General features: G+C 41.5%; 1 long non-coding RNA gene across 4 annotated transcripts in view; it reads right to left on the bottom strand.

Moving 5' to 3' along the window:
• LOC308473988 overlaps positions 1 to 18,641 on the bottom strand; it is a 216,658-nt gene that overhangs the window by 179,025 nt on the left and 18,992 nt on the right. For all 4 annotated transcript variants that reach the window (XR_013984435.1, XR_013984436.1, XR_013984437.1 and 1 more), the window contains exon 2: positions 16,081 to 16,241. This is a non-coding gene — a long non-coding RNA (uncharacterized lncRNA). The remainder of the gene's footprint in view (positions 1 to 16,080; positions 16,242 to 18,641) is intronic.

Raw genomic sequence — 18,641 nt, 5'->3', positions numbered from 1 at the left:
TGTCTCAGACTATTGGCCCATTATTGTCTGCTCTGCTGATAGCACCTCTCAGGCAGACATCTTTTGCACCACCAGCTTCCTGATCCGTTTCTTTAACTGGAGGTGCTAGAGATTGAACCAGGCAAAGCACAAGCTCTCCAATAGAGATAGTGGCTCTTCTTAAAGCAGCAGCACTTTGACTGGTGTTTACTCTGGCAAATGATGTGTTTCATGTGCAGCCAGCTCAGACGTGCCACAGAAGTAACTGCAGGGTGGATCAGCGCCTCTTTTCTGACCTTGGAGGTAATTTCAGCCTTAGCCCAAGTGATGTTAAATAGCCCAAGGCCACAGACCAGATCTGATTCACGTGTTAAATGATTTAAGGCAGAAGGCAGATAGGGATCTACTGGTGGAGCTCTGGGTGATTTGCAGTAAATTGACAAGGCGTTCCGATTCTAAATCGATTGCATGTTTGCAGTTATAGGTTGTTGAACAATACCAACAACAAAATGACTTTTTTATTCTACCTAGGCTAGGCTGCTAAAATAAGTCAGCTAGCCAGGAGTGCACACTTGTGTGAATGGACTGTGTGCTCACATTTATGTGAAAGAACTGTACTGAAACCCAATTCCTACTCAGAATGTGCTCAGAGGCAGCCTGTTTGTTGATTCTAACCTCATGACTTTTGCACCTGGCTCTAGCTGACAGGTCCTGGGGTTCTACCAAAAATATATATGGAGAGAGCCGTGAAGTCCAAAGTCTGCCTGCCCCTGTTTTAAAGTATGCTTGTAATGTGTTTTACCTGTAAAAATGCAATGTGAAAAAATAAAATGAACACAGGATGTGGCAGCCCAGGAAAGATATATTTCTTAGCAGTCTTATATTGAAATTTTCAGCAATTTAAAAGATGATGTGAAACTATTGCATTCCATTGTAGCATTAAATGTAAATTGGCACGAACAACATAAGCCCTACCACGGAAGAGGCACTTGCAATAAGAATTACGGTAAGATGAAATCCATAACCTCAGTGGCACTCGCCAAGCCCATTTCTCATTGCTCCTTTTGAAACTTGATTTCATCATATAGCAGAGAAGAAAGGGAAATGTATTGATTGGAGCATAAAGCAGATGAACTCTTAAACAACGGTGAAATCACAGCCTGCCTCTGTAACTATAAAGAAAGAAACAGTCAGAAAGTAGGGCATCTATTGAAACTATGCAAAGATTATACCTATATTATGCTATAATTGGAAAGGAGGCACAGGCTTTTAAGTCATAATGATTAAACTGTGGAAACTGGAAATATCAAGGAATGGGGGGATGGAAAGAAATAGGCATGTAGGGGGGGGGGACTTCTGACCTGCTCCCAAAATATCATTAAGATCTTTTGAAAACAGCCAAAATTCTGACATCTGAGAATAATTCCACTTGATCTCTTTGCCAAGCTTTGGCATGAAAGAAGAACTGGATTGTAAAGAAATGCTTTGCTTTCTTCCAAGTAGAAATGTGCCTTCTATTCCCCACTAAATATGCTGTCTAGTGACTGGGATTATTTCTTCTTGATAACCTTGCAAGTTTTAAAATTCTAGAGCCTAATTAAAAGTTCCCCACTAACCCAAACTGCAGTAATAAGGAACACCAACTACCAGTCCCTTATCATCTCAGTAAGCGCTCCATTTCACCAGTCATCCTTTTGGAAGAGCATTACGAAATCCCTCGGTTTTATAGTCCTATCAGCAAATGCATATGGATGCGCACACACATCCAGGGGAAAAACCTTGCTGCTCATTAAAACCTTTTATCTTTCTTCTGACCAGGTTCTAAGAAGACCTGTGAATTAATATCCCTTTCCCAATATAAGATATTTTGCTCTTTCTCCGCCTTTAGAGGAATATGTAAAAATGTATTTACCTTTTTTCAATATGTGCATTAATGGGAACTAGAATTGCAAGGTTAGGACATTCTATCATATGCTTGCATAGCTTGCTTTTGTGTTCTGAGAATGAGATTTCTTTAAAACCCGACATATTCCAAGCCAATTATTTAATCAATAATTGGAGCAAAATTATCTAGCGTTGTAGCTTGACTAGGGAAGCGAGAGAAGAGGGGCGAATTGCTGCAGGTGGCCTATACAGCTCATTTTGAAGTTAGCTCTCCTAAGCTTACGCAGCGGTCTTGAAGAATATTAATATAGTGTAATGCACCAAAGTACCCTTAGGGTGTTCACCTGCCATGGAATTTAATTTATTTTATATCTCATCTAATAGCCTGAATCTCCTCAATTAGGTAAATATAATGTGAAAATGTTTCCTTGTTTCTCTAAGGAGTTTAAAACCTGGAAGGTCATTCCCAAAGAATTTCCTTCCTAGTACATAATTGGGTTGAAAATTGAGTCTCTGTGTGTTTCCTTCTCTTAAAGTGAATGCTGAAAGTGCAGAATGTGATTGATCCACCTCCATATGCTGTGACGGAACAACTGTTGTGTAGATGGGCAAAAGGCATGAATATTGCAGAGAATTCAGCAAGGTATTATATTAAGGCTCTCTTGGATTGAGAGACAGGTTGCAAGAAGACACCCCCATATTTTCAGCAGGCTACCGCACATGTATAATAAGCTAAGTGGCATTGCTACATGGATATGTACAGAGGTGGTGTGGCAAAGACTGTAACTTTCATATAATTATGCCTATTGACTGGTGTTTAGATGAAGGTTATATCTTGTGGGGGACATAGCCAGAGAAAGGTGGCTGTACTTGGTGGAATGAAACATAGATGAAAAGGAAGAGCTCCATCTATTGGTACAGAAAGAAATATATTACAAAGGATTCAACTCTCATCACTATTTCTGCGTTTCCATTTTCAGATCTGAGGTACTTCAAAATAAACAGAAGAGTTGAGAAGCAGGAACAATTGCTACAGTACTTTCCTAAGTACTCATTTCTTGCAACTGTATCCTCAAAGTCCTGTTGTCCAGAGCACTAGAATCTGGAGCAGTTTGAGCAAAGTCTTTCCACAGCCTCCCCATGATATACTCTCCCAATCCCAATTCCTTCCTTTATTTCTAGCCAATTTCTTTCATTAAAAAATGGTCTGTTTGCTCTTTTCATCCACCCGCACAATCTTACAGATGCCTAAACCTTAAATTTTGGATTGCACCCAGAGCTTTTTTCCAGGGGTGCTAAAGCGTATGCAGTACCGACACCTCTTTTTTTGTTGTTAAAAAGTGTGGCACTTACAACAACTTCATGGTGAGTACTGGCACCTATTTTTCTAGAGAGAAAAAGCACTGACTGCACCTGAACATGGAAATGAATAACACAAGACCAGACCAGACACGATACATTCCCTGGAATGCTGCCCAAACCCATGTAAAGGACCAGTGTCGCATGGCAGTCCCCACTCTCAATGCCTCCAGCCCACATTTCTGGCAGCAGCCAGAAGGCACAGAGATTCTCCATATAGAGGCAGCCATAGGGACAGCAGAGGAAATGGTTGAAAACAAACTATCAAGTGGGGTTTCTCCTGTGCGCTCTTTTGAACCCAATCCCCACCTGGACTACTGCTAAGAATGTTTTTTGCCTTAGCTCATTCAAACTTTTTTTAGCATGCACACATACTAGAATATTGCTATAATCATATTCACAGATGTATAATTGCCACTCCCAATTTCCATTTCAAACTATATTTCAGTTTGCATGGGAAAGCCATGTGACATTATTCTCCCTTTGGTCCAAGATGGTGTAGTGGTGAGAGTGTTGGACTGGGATCTGTGAAACCAGAGTTCAAATCCCAACTGAGCCATGAGGCTCATTGGGTGACCTTGGGCCACACACTATTGCTCAGTTTAACCTACCCCACAGGGTTGTTGTGAGAATGAAATGAAGACCAAATGAGAATGTACACACCACCTTGAGCTCCTCAAATGAAAGCTGATGTACAAATGTAAGAATGAACATGGAGAAAGAGAGCGAACAACTAACCTTTGAGACTTGCTTTATGTGGCAGGAACCAAAAATAAAATAAGCAGGGATGGTGGAGGGAAAAGTGGAGAAACTGCATCAGAGCAAGAGAGGGCAAAAACCCACAGGCGAGTTTTAAGAAGTAGATGTGCTTCAAGTATGACATTCTGGTACAGAGGAAATTGAATCCATCTATTCTTGATAAAGGTGGCTTCATTATTCAACTTTGCTTCACAATGACACTTATGAAAGATGAAGCCATCCCTATCTCATGAAGATAAATTCATGATCGGTGGTATCATTTTAGTATATTCCCTTTATAAAGAAAATCTTCTTAACAGATGGCAGGGGGGATCGTATTTTTAACTTCAGTGCTACATGAAGAAGTGGGAAATGATTCATAAATAATTGAGGGGTGATATCTGGGGTGAATGTATACAGTGCCCCAGTGCAAAGGAGGATCATATAATTGTGTTATAACAGAAGTAGGAAGTCAGTGGGCTACCAGTTAGTGTTAGACTCCAACTCCTATCAGTCTCAGCCAGGATAGACAAGGTCAGGAATAATGATAGTTATGGTTCAGCAACATTTGGAGGGACAGAGGCTTAAAGTTAGGTTTGCTGCTCTTCAGCTTTAGCAGTGTGGGCTCACATCAACTGTTGCTAAGCAGGCTGGGTAATTTTCTCCTCACTAGATTTGCCCACTTTGTGAATGTTAAGAAAGCTGCAAAGCACTCCATTCCTTAAGCTGCCCATTGTGGTGGATCCTTTCTAGTCTCCAGCCACTTTAGCTCTTCTCTGTACCCACAAAGCCACCACTGTAAGTGCAGTACTGCAGGGATATGCTGGCCACCTTCAGGGACCAAGGGTGATATTTTGCCCAATTTTTGCCCATCCTTTCTGAATGCAAAATATGTGTTTATTAGGAGAAATTCACACTGTTTTCAAGACTATGTTTTTAAAAGAAAATGCTGCAGAAATGTAAAAAACTGAACTTGGAATTAGAAAATTGAGACAACTGAAATCGACAGGTTTGCAAATCCCTGTCCTTGATCTCCCCAATTTGTACATGTGTGAAATGATATGTCTGCCCCTGTAAAAAACATATGCACTACCACAGAGGATGTGGAAGGCAAGAGTGATCTAGAAAAAGGAAGAGGCCTTGAACTGAATCCTCCATCCCTATTTTTCCTGTAATGATCATTGCAAGGCAGGATAGGGGAGTCAGAAAGCATTTTCTACCCGTGAGGCTGAAATTGATTTTGAGCCTCTCCTGCACTATATGAATGCCCATGCAGAATAGAAAGCAGAGAAAAGAGGCATTTCTCATTCAGACCAATGTAGGTTTTACATTGACATTTAACCTGATTCGAGCAAGAAAGGCCGTTTCAAGAGGCTAGCTTGCATAATGGATGTCAAATTCTCTCTCCTCTCTGTGACGTCCTACATTAGGAGGGGGATATGGCTGTAGAATGTGGCCTCTTTCCTACTTCGCTCTGTGCAAGGCTAGTGTAGCCAGGCATGTGCTAGGCAGCATAGATGATCGAGCTGTTCTATCCTTGTATGCCAAACAAAAAGATTCATATGTCTTATCTAAGTGGGCTACACAGAGATGGTTCAGTGTTTGCCTGTGTCTTCATTATAACCTTTTTCAAAGTTTTGCAATGTAGCCATTAAAATCTGTTTCAGGCTGAAACTTGGCACACCATTATATGAAGCATACAAAGCAAGGAAAAATGGCTTTAATTTCCTGCAAATTATTGCAGCCTGCCCCTGTTCAGGAGAAAGGAATATGTTCGCTTGCTTTGATTCCACATGCATAAGCAGTTAATGGAAATTTCTTCTTCTTGGTCTACAATCTGCACATTTTATAAGCTGGTGCTGTCGTGAGCTATACAACCAAGCATTTAAAATATACACACAGCGAAAACCCTACAGCTCTATGCATATATGATCAAACAGAAGTTGCATCCTTGCAAGTAAATGAGAGTTATGTTGACAGCCTAAGAACAGATTAAACTTGATTAGAGATTCTCAAACGTCATAAAAGTGAAGGCCCATAAGCAACTTGATATTGCAAACATATAGACTGAGATTCCAGTGGATTTTACCAGTTACTTGCAGGTTCAAGGGTGATCTAGCTGTTGTCAGAATCAGGTCTTTTACAGGTCTTCTAACCCCATATAGGTTAGAAACCAGAAAGACTCATGCAAAGTACTTCTGCACACCCAGAATGGAGCATGTGAGAATTTTCCCTTAAAGTTTCCACTATTTAATCAAAATTTCTAACTCTCAGTGGTTGCAAGTTGTTGCGGGGCTGTTCTGTCTTTTTAATCTGAGAAGCAGGACAGATCATGGAAAGATCTCCACATTGAAGTCAGTTAAATTGCGACTTCAGCCTACCCAGGGAGAACAAGGTGCATATATCCTATTATAACAAACATTATAAAAATGTTGGAAATAACAACTCAGGCTTAAGCACTGTTTGTGAATTGCCAGTTAAGGGAGGGAAAGAATGTATAGTGCAGTTTCCCTGAGGGTCCAGCTTTCATAGACTGCAAAGGACACGTACAGGCAGGTCAGCAAATGCACTGGGCTAAATCATCCAGCTGGGCAACTGGCAATTGAGACTTTGTCTCTTCGATTCATGCCTTGATAACTTCTAGATTAGATTATTCTAATAGCCTCTACATAGGACTGCCTTTGAAGACTGTTCAAAAAGTACAGTTGACCCAGGATTCAGCAGTCAGGGTAGGATTGTAAGGACCACATTACATATGTCCTTGAAGAGTTGTAGAGGTTAGCTGCTGCTTTCTAGACAGAATTCCAAGTGCTAACCTGAATTCTCAAAGCTCTTTACACATACTAGGTCCTGCTTACTTGAAGAAAGACCTCCTTTCATAGATAAGATCTGCCCACCTAGTGGAAACTCTAGCTCACATGGCCCTTCATTGTAAAATATATGATGGTCTCCGCCAACAATTCTTAGACATGGAAACCAGAAACATATGCTTCTTAGTACAGGGGAGAGACCAGGAGCTCACCAAGACAGTAGCCAAGTTCCTCTATTTGATATTCTGCCGCCGAAGTACACTAGAGGACCCCTGCCCTTGCTGGTGTCCCACAGAGGTGAAATAGATTGCTCGCCTCTTCTTCCCTTTGGCAAATGACTGTACTGTTGAAATGTCGACAAGATCGCATTGGCCTATTTATTCTGAATGTTTGTAAGTGATGCCAATAAAGGTTTGATGATGACCTCCTTTCATACATCTGCCCTGGGATACTAAAGAGGCTCTTTTGCAAGTACCCTTGCCACACAAGGCTCCAGCTTGCCTATACACATCCCTCTCTATCTTTACAAAGCAGGCAAACCCTGTTATATTTTGGAAGGAATTTGCCTTGGCAGATGCTGTGCTTAAACGATGGGTTAGATGCTGCACTTAAATGAGACTGTTGCTTTAATGCTAGCCTCAAATCTATATTGCTGCTTTATTAAGGTGGGCTTGGCATGGGCTATAAGGACCTATCACAACAAAAGCTTCTGAAGGACTGGAGCAAAATATGACACCAGTGATTCACTAAGTAGTAGATTCATTGGGCAACAGCCATGGTATTTTGTTTTAGCCTAGTAACCACTTTCTCTACAGCAGGTTTATTACAATCAATGAGTTCTCTCAGAGGTGCCGGATTATAAACAACATAAGATCCGCATCTGGTATAGTAAACAAACATAGCTGTTCCTGAAGTTAGTTTTAATCTTTCTTCCCCCACATCTGTTTTTATGTGTGTGTTTTTTATATATAAAAAAGGGAGGGCACACTTCTGAAATCTAAGCAGGTGTCGTACACTTAACAACAAAGCAGTACTTTCTGTTAGATCAAGTTGCTACCTACCTCTATATCCTTACATAAATGAAGTAATTCAGAGATTTCGACTCTACACACACCGTACAATTAAATCACACACACCCCTCCCAAAGAATCATAAGAACTGTAGTTTGTCAAAGGTGCTGGGAACTGTAGCTCTATGAAGAGTGAACTATAATTCCCAGGATTTTTTTGCAGAGATGCTTTAATTGTCTGGTGTGCATGCAGCCTTTGTTATCAGTTTATTATTAAAACAGTTTCTAAGGCATTTGCACAACTTTGAAAACATAATACATGCAAAAGTTGGACAAAAGTTGAACAGCACATTAGGGAGGGCCAGGGGGAATTCAGTGAGACAAAACTTATTTTTCCAGCTCTTCACACCAGGGTTTATGGTGCTTGCAAGGGATACTATAAATGTCTAGACGGGGTATTTTTAGCATTCACAGTCATTGTAGAAAAAGAAGAGTCTAGGAATAAAACATTAAAGCAAACTCTCAGTACAATGGAACAGGTTTTATCTTTTAGTGAGTAACAAAAGGTGCCTGGTGAATAGTATTTTGAGAAGAAGGGCTCTCTGCATAAATCAACCAGGCATCAACCTAACTGGAGTAGAATGGGCGCATATCTACTGTCGGTCCTGTCCAGTTCATGTAAGGCGGAGGTGGCTAACTTGTGGCCCTGCAAATTTTGTTGAGCTATAAATCCTACCATCCCTAACTGGCTGGGGTCACCCATACAGCAGCCATCCCTGATATTCAAGGATTATATTAAAGAAGGGGAGGACTGAACCCAAACACACTCAAAAAAGTTACACAACACAGTAAGAGTGGACTCTCTTGTGCTTGAAAAGTTGCTTTGGGAGGAAGTGATTGGAGGATGTTAGAGCAGTGAGTAAAGGAGGCATGGGGAACACTTTTCAGCCTCAGAGCCACATTCCCTTCTGGGCAACCTTCTAAGAGCCACCTGCCAGGAGTGGGTAGGGCCAGAGGCAAAAGCAGGCAGAGCAACTAATGTACATTTTTGTTTTTATGGTACACCACACCTTTTCTACACCCACCCTCCTCACTATCTTCCACTCCAGCCAAGAGGCCTCACCACTTCCCACTCCCTTGGCACCTCTCTGCCTTCTGCTTCCTCCTGCAATGGCAGTGAGAATCAAGCAAGCATACACAGAGTGGCTGCTTCTGTGCCTGCTTGCCTCATTAAGGCCTTTCGCAACAGTGCTGTGCATAATATGCTGGAAGTTGGGGCAGAGCAGCCCAGAACAGCAGTAAGCAAATGCTGTTATCACTACTGGGATACCAGCTCCGAAGCATGGTAATGATGGGACAATTTAGGGGGCACCCCCAGTACCTGCTTTCTCTCTGTTTATTTCCTCACTCTGCCTAATGGTAAGCTTAGGTCATTTGCTTGATCTAGTCCAGCTTCACTTGGGGATGATTTCCACTGGGGAAGCTGTGAGCAGCAAAAGTATTAAAGGTCAATTGGGTTTATCTTATTCTGTTTATTTCAACAGGATAATAATTCACTGCTGACATCTCTTAAGGCTCTGGAATGCAGAAAATGCTTGATGAACTACACTCCTTTGCAATTCACTCTTCAGTTATGTTTGTATAATTGGACTTAAAACCTGACCCAGATGATTCAGTAGCTCACATTATTAGGTCCTGATCTTCAGGGAACTGAGCCTAATTGTACTCTATGGCCTTTGCAGGGATAGCCAACTTGCTGTCTGCCAGCAGTGTCTGCCATCGTGGTAACAATGTCCTTGCAACAACACAGGGTGCCCACACATACCGGCAGTGATGTCAGAGCAGAACAAGGGTTGCAGATGCCATGGGACATCCCAAACATCGGGCCACACAACAGCCAACCAACTAGGCTTGCCAAGTGATCAGAAAAACAGACAGCTTGCACCTGTGCTTTTCACAGTGGATCAATATGCATAACTCAGCTTGTTAATCTTTCCATACATTATATGAGGAGATTTCACCCCTCCCATATCCAAGAATCTCCTGATGAGTCTGGTGGATTTTCCAGAGAGGAGGGGCGGTGTTCTGCTCTCTACTTATTCTGCTCCAGCACCACATCAAAGAGTCAGTCAGTCAGTGTGTCGGAGAGAGAGAGACTGAGTGTTAGAGATCGTGTGTTTAGATAAGGTTGCTGCTAAGAGCAGCTGCAGACACACAGTGCAGTTCAGCATTCATTTTGCTTAGACCTCATTTAGCTCTGTATATAGTTGTATATTATAGTTGTAGATAGAATAAAGAAGATATTCTACAGAGCTGCTCTCCGAGTCATTTATACTCTGCTATACTCTGCTAAACTCTGCTGTGCAACGACTGTCTTCTTGTTGGAGTGAATCCGGTGCTCACAACTCTAAGCTGTGAGTCCACAGCACTTTGACCTGTTCCTGTGCAGAAGGTGGTCTCTGGAAGTGCTACCCAGCTCGCCCAGCCCAGAGAGTGGCTGAAGTGGATGAGTCAAGTTGGTGACACTGGCTCAAGGGCGATGCTGACATTATATACATCTATACATTAAAGGCACAGCCTGTGACCAACTAGATGGACCTACCGCTCAGGCCCTAATTATGCTCTGCTACTCCTCATTCTCTCCCTATTCCACCCCTTCTTTTTGGTTCCTGTCTGTTCCTTTAACTTCATCCCCATACTAAGGAATCTGCTTCTTCCCTTTCTACAGCTCACGTCTACCCTTCTGGAGGCCAAAGATCTTAAGAGGAGAACAATATCAGCCATCTTGGGCATTACAAGTTTAAACGGTCCTGTCTTTAGAAATATAACGATAGCTTATAGTTACAAAAAGCACACCTGTAGCTTTGTAAGATGTTTCGTGGATTCATTTATATAAAAAATTGAGAAAATAAACATTCGTACATACATAGTTATACCTGCATACATACTATCCCCAGTTCACTATTCCTGTCCTATACGGTCTCATTTGCTTATCAGCTGGACCAAGATGGCTCAAATATCCTGACTAAAGGAGAGCGACCTATTTCTGGTTTCTAAATCAACCATACATTGGATATCATTGTTATTAATTAAATTTGTATACTGCCCTTCAGCCAAAGATCTCAGGGCAGTTCACAGCACAAAAATACAGAATAAAACCACAAGATACATAATATAAACAAGAAAAAGAACAAACTAATAACCCCCCTTTCACAAACACATTTAAAGGGACATAGACTGTTAGTCATCATTTTAAGAACGTCATTTCCCTTGAGCACATGTTGATATCTTTTAACAGTGTAACTCTAGTCCTACTCAGAAGTAAATACTGTTGTGCTCAGTGGAACTTTCAGGTGTTTGTGGAACTGTGGTCGCAAAGTGTACCTGACAATTTAACTCAGGAGGAAAATGCTTTCCTGTAATTGTCTTGTTTATTTAAAAACACACATGCACAATTAAAGTAACTCCTGAGTTTTCACTCTTCCGGCACACTTTTAAAGGCAGACTAAACAAAGCTGGGCATTTTATCTGCTATCTGCTATGGGTGGTTGCATATAATCCTATAATTTCCAGTGAAATAATTAGAGGTTTAATTTTCCATTTCTTTCCACTGTGAGATGGCGTGTGGCTCTGAATGCTCACTCATGTCCGCATGGGTACACAGTTGGCATATGCATTGCTGTGAAGCCAATACTTGCATCGTCTCTTTATGATTGGTTTTTTAAAAAAAACAAAACCTCAAAACAATTCCAAACAGTATTTAAAACCTACTGAATAATTTATCTTTTCTACTAAGTTTTAGTTTCCTAAAGAGTTCTTAATGGAAATGCCTCTTATTCAATAATATATTTTACTGCTTGATTCATAAATCTTTCAGTCCGAGGTTTAGAAACCATCCCAATATATCCTATAGCACATGGGAGAATCCTCCAGATTCGAGAACAAGATTGCTTCCAGATGAACTGTTTCTTTAGCATTCATTATGATTTGTTGGTGGGGAGGTTAGACAATGTTGTTCTGATTTTTTTTGTGTGGAGAGGTTAGACGATGTTGTGCTAAGTGATCGTTATCTTGCACTTTCCAATGCATTTCCCCATTACTTTTCTGATCACAAAATGTCTGCTTGCAAGGTGGGGGTAATGGGTTTGTTGCATAGCAGCACCAATTCAGTTTGAGTTTCACAACCTGAATTTGCCAGCATGTGATTGAATCCCACCTGAAAAAAAGGGACAGCCTGGAAGCTCCCTGAGAGATGGTGGAGGGTCACTCACCGAACCTGGTGGAATGGAGCTTCAGCAATTGTCTCCTGGAGACATCAGGTGGAAGGCAGAGGCAGCAAGGACTTCAGGGCCTCTTGGACACAATAGCAGAGCCAATGTGGTGCTCCCACTGGTGCAACCACACACAGCTTTAACCTCATTGCTGCATCTCCCATTTCTGGAAGCAGTAGCAATACTATTGCAGGAAGGCCATTGCTTTAGCTCTGCTCCACCAACTGAGTCACTTCTGCTCACATCATTGAATAAATGACTAACTCACATTAAGAAAATGCAAACCACCAAATGGAAAAGGTCTTCCAGAGATACCTGAGAGTCAAAGGCAAAGATTCCTGTTGAATCTCTGCTGGAAGAGAGTCCCCCAGAATGGGAGCAGCACCACTAAATACCTGGCTTCTAGTTCAGGCCAGCTGGACCTCTGCAACACAGGAGGATACCAAACAGTGCTCCTCTGGATATTCTCAGGAACTGGGCTGAGATATAAGGCCTCCGGCAGTCCTTATATCCTAGGCCCAGTTTTTTCAGGACTTTGCATATGAATACAAGAACTTTGTAGAAAGTAAAAAGGAAACCCAGGACGGATTGTTGGAAATGCCAGCAGCTAGGTAGGAGGAAAGCAAACATTTGAACAGACCTTACCAGAGCTCATTTATCCTGAAGCAATCCTTTATGTTGTTAACATTATACTGCTGTTATAAAGAGGCGCCAACAATGGTCATTATCCTCCAATAATAACATTTTTTATCAGTATGCTGCAATGCCTTTCTACAAAGTAGGGCCACTCACCCCCTCTAAAATTTGACAAAAGGAGTACTGTCAAGATAAATGTTTGAAAAGGTTAGTGATGTAAACTTCCTGCTGTAATCCTTCTGAGATTGTCAGTAATGTGTGTGTGTGTGTACGCACACACGCGCAACATGTTGTTTACTATTAGGCTTGTTTGATCTATTTTTTCAGACTGGAAAGCTGTTCCTTGGCATCCCGCTGTGTTTTGTAAACAGCCCCAGCAACAAACAAGGTTTTAAATGAAATCTGTGTGTAATCAGAAGACTCCTATGCATCTTATCAGTTCTCCTCAAATATCCAGGTACCTGCCTGATCAACTCGTACATTTATCAACTTTAAAATTAGATATTCCATCAGTTCCTTTCAGGTTCTTTTGTCATAAGGCTGTCAGATTACTACAGCCTGACTTTGCACATGAGAAGAACTATTATTTGTCCTGTGGAGGGGACAGGGGATAGGGGAAAAACTGAACTCAGTTCACATATATGTAATACACACTTTTCCAAACAAAAGGCAGACTGAAACACAGCCATCCTTTGAAATTCACACTTCTCTGAATTTTGCAATGCAGTTCTCCAGCCAAGTAATGTGTGCAAAAATCCATGTATTGGCTAAAGTAACGTACCAAAAAAGCATATTAAGGCAAACTCCTTTGCAAAAAAAAAAAAAAAAAAAAGTTAATTAGGTGACTCTAATTGTTCAGCCTAGTAATGAAATAAGGTTTTCAGGTGACTGAATCACATCGGAAAATAGTGACCATCTGAAAGCGCCCTTAGCTCACATGGGAGTAAGTGAAGTCTTTGTGGCCCTCTTTAGAAATATGCTTGCTGACCAGGTTCAAAAGACATACTAGTTGGGGCAGTGGTGTTGCTGACATTTTCAAATTCTATTCATTACTTCATTCATTCATTCAACTGAACTGGCCACTAAAATGCTTTAGATTAGGCACTAGAGCCCTTTTATTACAACACTCGGTATAGAAGCCTTTCTTTTGAAATATTTGCAGGTTTGCAATGAAATGTGCAGCTTACGTGGTAAACTCCTGCACACATGTCAAGCCAGCAGCTTTACTTTAACTGAGATTAAGACTTTACTATGTTGCCTTCCTACACAGAAGAAAGGCGACATTTTTTGTTTACAATATTTCCCAAGAATGCACTGGCTTTGGGCTTCTCTCACTTCCTTGACAGTCAGAGGTATACATTTGCTGGATGCAACTTGATTTAGGAAAAGAGCACCCTCTATCTGTAGCACTTTCTGCAGTCCAATCAACCTGCAACATACTCAGGAAAACACAACCTTTGCTGCAACTCATAACGTACAAACCAAGAATTCCAGAAGAAAATCACAGATTGGGAGAGCCCAGTCAGAAAATAAATAAAAGGGCTCAGATAAGGTGGTCTCGGCTTGCTTTTAAGAGTTGATCATACCAGCAGCAGAGACCTCCTTGTATGATACATTCTTCATTTCCCTACAAACCTGCTGCAAAACTGACATTTGTCAGCCAGCAATGTTTGCAATGAAAATGTATTTATAAGCTTTCCAAGTCCATTATAGGCCAAGCATATCTGATTTAAGATTCGCTAATCTTGTTCAGAACGGCAAAAGCTCATTTTCTGCACAGGAAGTTGCTGCACAGTAGCAAAGTCTGCAGGGAAAGTCGGTATTTAAATGGATGAGGTAGGTTATGAATTAAATGTTGAGGTTCTGATGCTCTTAGGCTTTCACGTGGCGGCTTGTGGGAGTGTGGATTGTATATGACTTTGCACCTCCAGGTGGAGCTGCTGCCAAATTACAGGGTGGTTGTGGGTCCTTTCACAGGTTGTCAGGATGATCAGATCAGGGATGGATCTGCCCATTTTGGTTTCTCTCCATTTCTCATTTTCCGAATCTTAAATTCAATTTGCCACATTTCTGAATCAGGTTGCAATTTTTTTTTTTATGTGTTCATGAAAATTCATCGCAGTACGCCTATCCTCTTGTGGCAGTACCAGTTTGTGCAACTGGCTCTGTCATGCAATCCCAGCTGGTTGCAAGCATTGCATTATGCAACAGTGGCTTTTTGATCCCTATACCAACAAGTCATGCTAAATTTTAAATGGTGGGAAATAACTGTATGCCAAAATAGTGTCCCAAGTTTCAGCACATGGAATTGCAATGCAAAATTTCTACAATTTCCCAAGTTAATGGGTTTGCAAAGGGACTTTTTTCTGAAAATAATTAAAACAGAAATGAATGCTAGCCTTTCACTAGATTCCACTAGATTTCCGGAAGTGGCTTTTACACAGTGTAAGACTTCACATAAAACACAGAAATGCTCAGGTAAAGAAACATCAGGATAACAGAATAAAGTGCTGTCTGGATGCAGCCTAAGTCTACAAATTATCAGGAATGAGTACAGCCACAAGGCAGAAGTAGTTTAGGATCAGAGTTTCCTTCTCCTAGATGGGCTACCTTCCCTGTCATGGTACATAATGATTGCATAGTGTGTGAATTTGGGGAATGCATGCTAGAGCATATTGCTGGTTCCAGTTTTTTGCTGATTCTTGAGCAAAATACTCTCAAGAACCATCTCCCTGAGTTTGCCCCTTTTCCTTCCTACTATTGCCATGCCCTCTTTGCTGGCCTCCCACTCTGGGCCCATTCAGCACCAGCAATTGGAGCTAGAGGAGAAGGCATGCAAAACCTACTATAGTGGTACCTCAGGTTACATACGCTTCAGGTTACATACACTTCAGGTTACAGACTCCCCTAACCCAGAAATAGTACCTCTGGTTAAGAACTTTGCTTCAGGATGAGAACAGAAATCGTGCTCTGGCGGCGCGGCAGTAGCGGGAGGCCCCCGTTAGCTAAAGTGGTGCTTCAGGTTAAGAACAGTTTCAGGTTACGAACAGACCTCCGGAACGAATTAAGTACTTAACTCAAGGTACCACTGTACTCCTTCTCCTTACTGCCTTTTCGGAGAGGGCAGGTGAACAAGAAGCAATAGCAAGGAGGATGAGGGGCAGACGAAGCCCTGGAAATGGGCAGTACAGACCACAGCAGATGCCCAGCAACACGAACTCTGGCACCAGTCCCACTACAAATGTGGGATTGCATAACTCTTACTACTACCAGGAGCTATGCTGCTGCTTAGCATTGTACTTCGCCTCCTCCGGGGTTACACTGGGGGCAAGATCATAGGATGCATCATCTTTTGTGAACCTCAAGAAATTGGGGGTGAGCAATCTCTTTGTACCTTCAGTTCAACAGCTTGCTTGTGGAGAAAGGCAACAACGCCAAGAGAGTTGTGGCTGCCTGCTTTTCCGCTGTTGCAAAGTCACCGCTGGCCGCGTCGTCCTCTTCTTTTCCCCTGCTGACTCCCAGTGCCTTAGAGCAGGTGAGAGCACCAGAATCAATCTGTAATTATAAGAAAATTTACACTTTCCCCAGGAGTTAATATACTTTATTCTAGGCAGTTTTATGGGAGGCAGCAAAGCTTATCCTGAAGCTGATGGTCATAACAATGAAATAATAGTATAATTTTTCCTGCTCGAAATATGGCTTTTAAGAAAATTACATTAAGAGAAAGAGCTGCTCTAGGACCTCATAAGGAAGGTACTTAAAGAGCCATTATCTGCGGAATTCTGGGGAAGTGTCAGGTTCATTTACTATTTGAACTGTATAAAATTCCAAAATATCTTTCTTTTGAGCTATTGCCCACCCTCTTCCACATGGGGTTAGTGAAACATTATTTCATTTTCACTGTTCTTAGGAGACATATTTTGTTTGGGAGATGGCAGCTTCAGAATGCAGACTGCTATAGGCTCATTCAGGCAGAGTGCCTTGGCATCGCTGGAGTTAAAGCACTTTCCATAAATGCATCCTGGCATCTACAGAAATAAACACATTAGTTTTCCAAAGGCTTCTGTTTTCATCACAAAGGGAAAACTTCACATTCAAATGAATATATATATATATGCACTATTATAAGCATAATTGGAGTGCACAGTGCAATTAGAATTTGGAAATTTTGCTCCCATAGCTGTGTGCCCAACTAAGCAGCCAATTTCACTTGGAAAATACCAGCATGATGAGTCTTTTAAAAATAATAATAATACCTCATAATGAGGTAAACCAAGAAGTTCGGGACTTGAAATTCAAAATGACTGAAAATCAGCTAGGTGGTGTATATTGCACTTCAATTTCCGTGGCCTTATCAGGACAGGAAGGGAAGCTCCAGACACACAGGCACACCAGATTAGTCACTGTCCCAAGGGAATTTCTATTCCCACCTATAGCATTTTCATAAAATGTGTACCATATTAAGCTCATCCATTTCGCCAAGGTGCTGAGTAAGTAGAACAGGGTGCTGTGGTTGCTTAGCAACATGCTTTTCCTTCTTCCTTAACATAGGGGGGTGTCTGAGGTGGGGCTGCTTATTTGAAACTGACATTAGCAACTCTGAGAGCACCCAGCATCTGGTTGCTTGGGATCCCTTGAAGAACTAGTGCTGTATTGGCAAGCATCTTCTACAAATACATATTGATCTCTTCTTCAGCTGGCCTCTTTTGAGTGAGCAAAATATACCTATATTGTCCATGCTATTTGTCTCTTGCACGGAAGCAAGCACCACCCTATCTCTGAAATATGTTGCCTCAATTCACTGATTAAGTTACCAGCACCAGCTAAGTCAAGCGGGTCCTTCCATTGTCTTCCACAGGGCTAAATGTCATACCTCTACAGGTATTTGCTGATGAGAGGTGGAAGTGTTTATGTGAAAGCTGTTTTCCGTCTTGGAGTGAATTTTCAGTTTGAATTTCACACAAGTGGCTTTATGCTTGAAAACTGGGCAAGCTGTTGAAGACTTTACTATGTCGAAGACAACTGTGTAATTAAGTTGGATTATTGGATTTTGGCCTAGCAAATGATCACAAATGTCTTTACAATATTGATATTGCTAGATGCTGAGACATGGGCACCATCTGCACTAGACATCAAAAGTATCACTTTAAATAGTTGCGACTTCCTCCAAAGAATCCTGGGAACTGTAGTTTATTAAGGATGCTGGGAGTTCTCAGAAGAACCCCAATTCCCTCACAGAACTACAGTTCCTAGAGTGGTTTAACAATGAATTTCTCTTCCCAGAGAACTCTGGAAATTATAGTTCTTTATGATAGTCTACCAAATATGGACACCACCTTGCCCTAGATGGTTTTGGCCCAAGCTACTTGAAGAATGGTGTGCTGTCATGTCAACCTGCCCATTCCACGAGATCAACATCAGAAGTTTGGCTTAGATGTCCACCTGTTAAGATTGCTGACCACCTGTAATAAAGTCCTCTCTGCTGTGGCACCTCTCTTGTGGAACTCTGTCCCTTTCAGAGTGTGGCAGGCCTCATCTCTTGCAATGTTTAAAAGGGCATGGAAGACCCAGCTCCTCTCAGTGGCTTTTAGTGGGTAACATATCTGTAGAAACTGATTTTGTGTGGCTCTGGGTTTTAATGTTGCTTTGCTGTTTTATTCATTTGATGAATTTATGGAATAAAAGTTTCCTCTCCATCTGTCTTTTATGTATCATAATGCTTGTTAAAAAAATTAAACAGAGTGTAAGCTGCTTTGTAAAGAAGATTTCTGAAAAAGTAGGCATAAGTTTATTAAATAAATAAACGAACAGTGGGAGAAGGCTTTTGTCCTGTTTGTTGGCTACTGTGGGCATCAGATGCTGTATTTGGACTGACCCCCACGGGGCTCTTTTTACAATCTTTGGGATGTTTCAACATAAAGAAAGTTAGCTTGATTCAGAGAACTGGGATTCATG

Source organism: Podarcis pityusensis (assembly GCF_964106645.2).
Source record: "Podarcis pityusensis genome assembly, chromosome: 3".
NCBI classification, from domain to species: Eukaryota; Metazoa; Chordata; class Lepidosauria; order Squamata; family Lacertidae; genus Podarcis; species Podarcis pityusensis.
The sequence above is the reverse complement of the archived record's forward strand: the minus strand, read 5'-3'. Positions and strand labels throughout refer to the sequence as shown.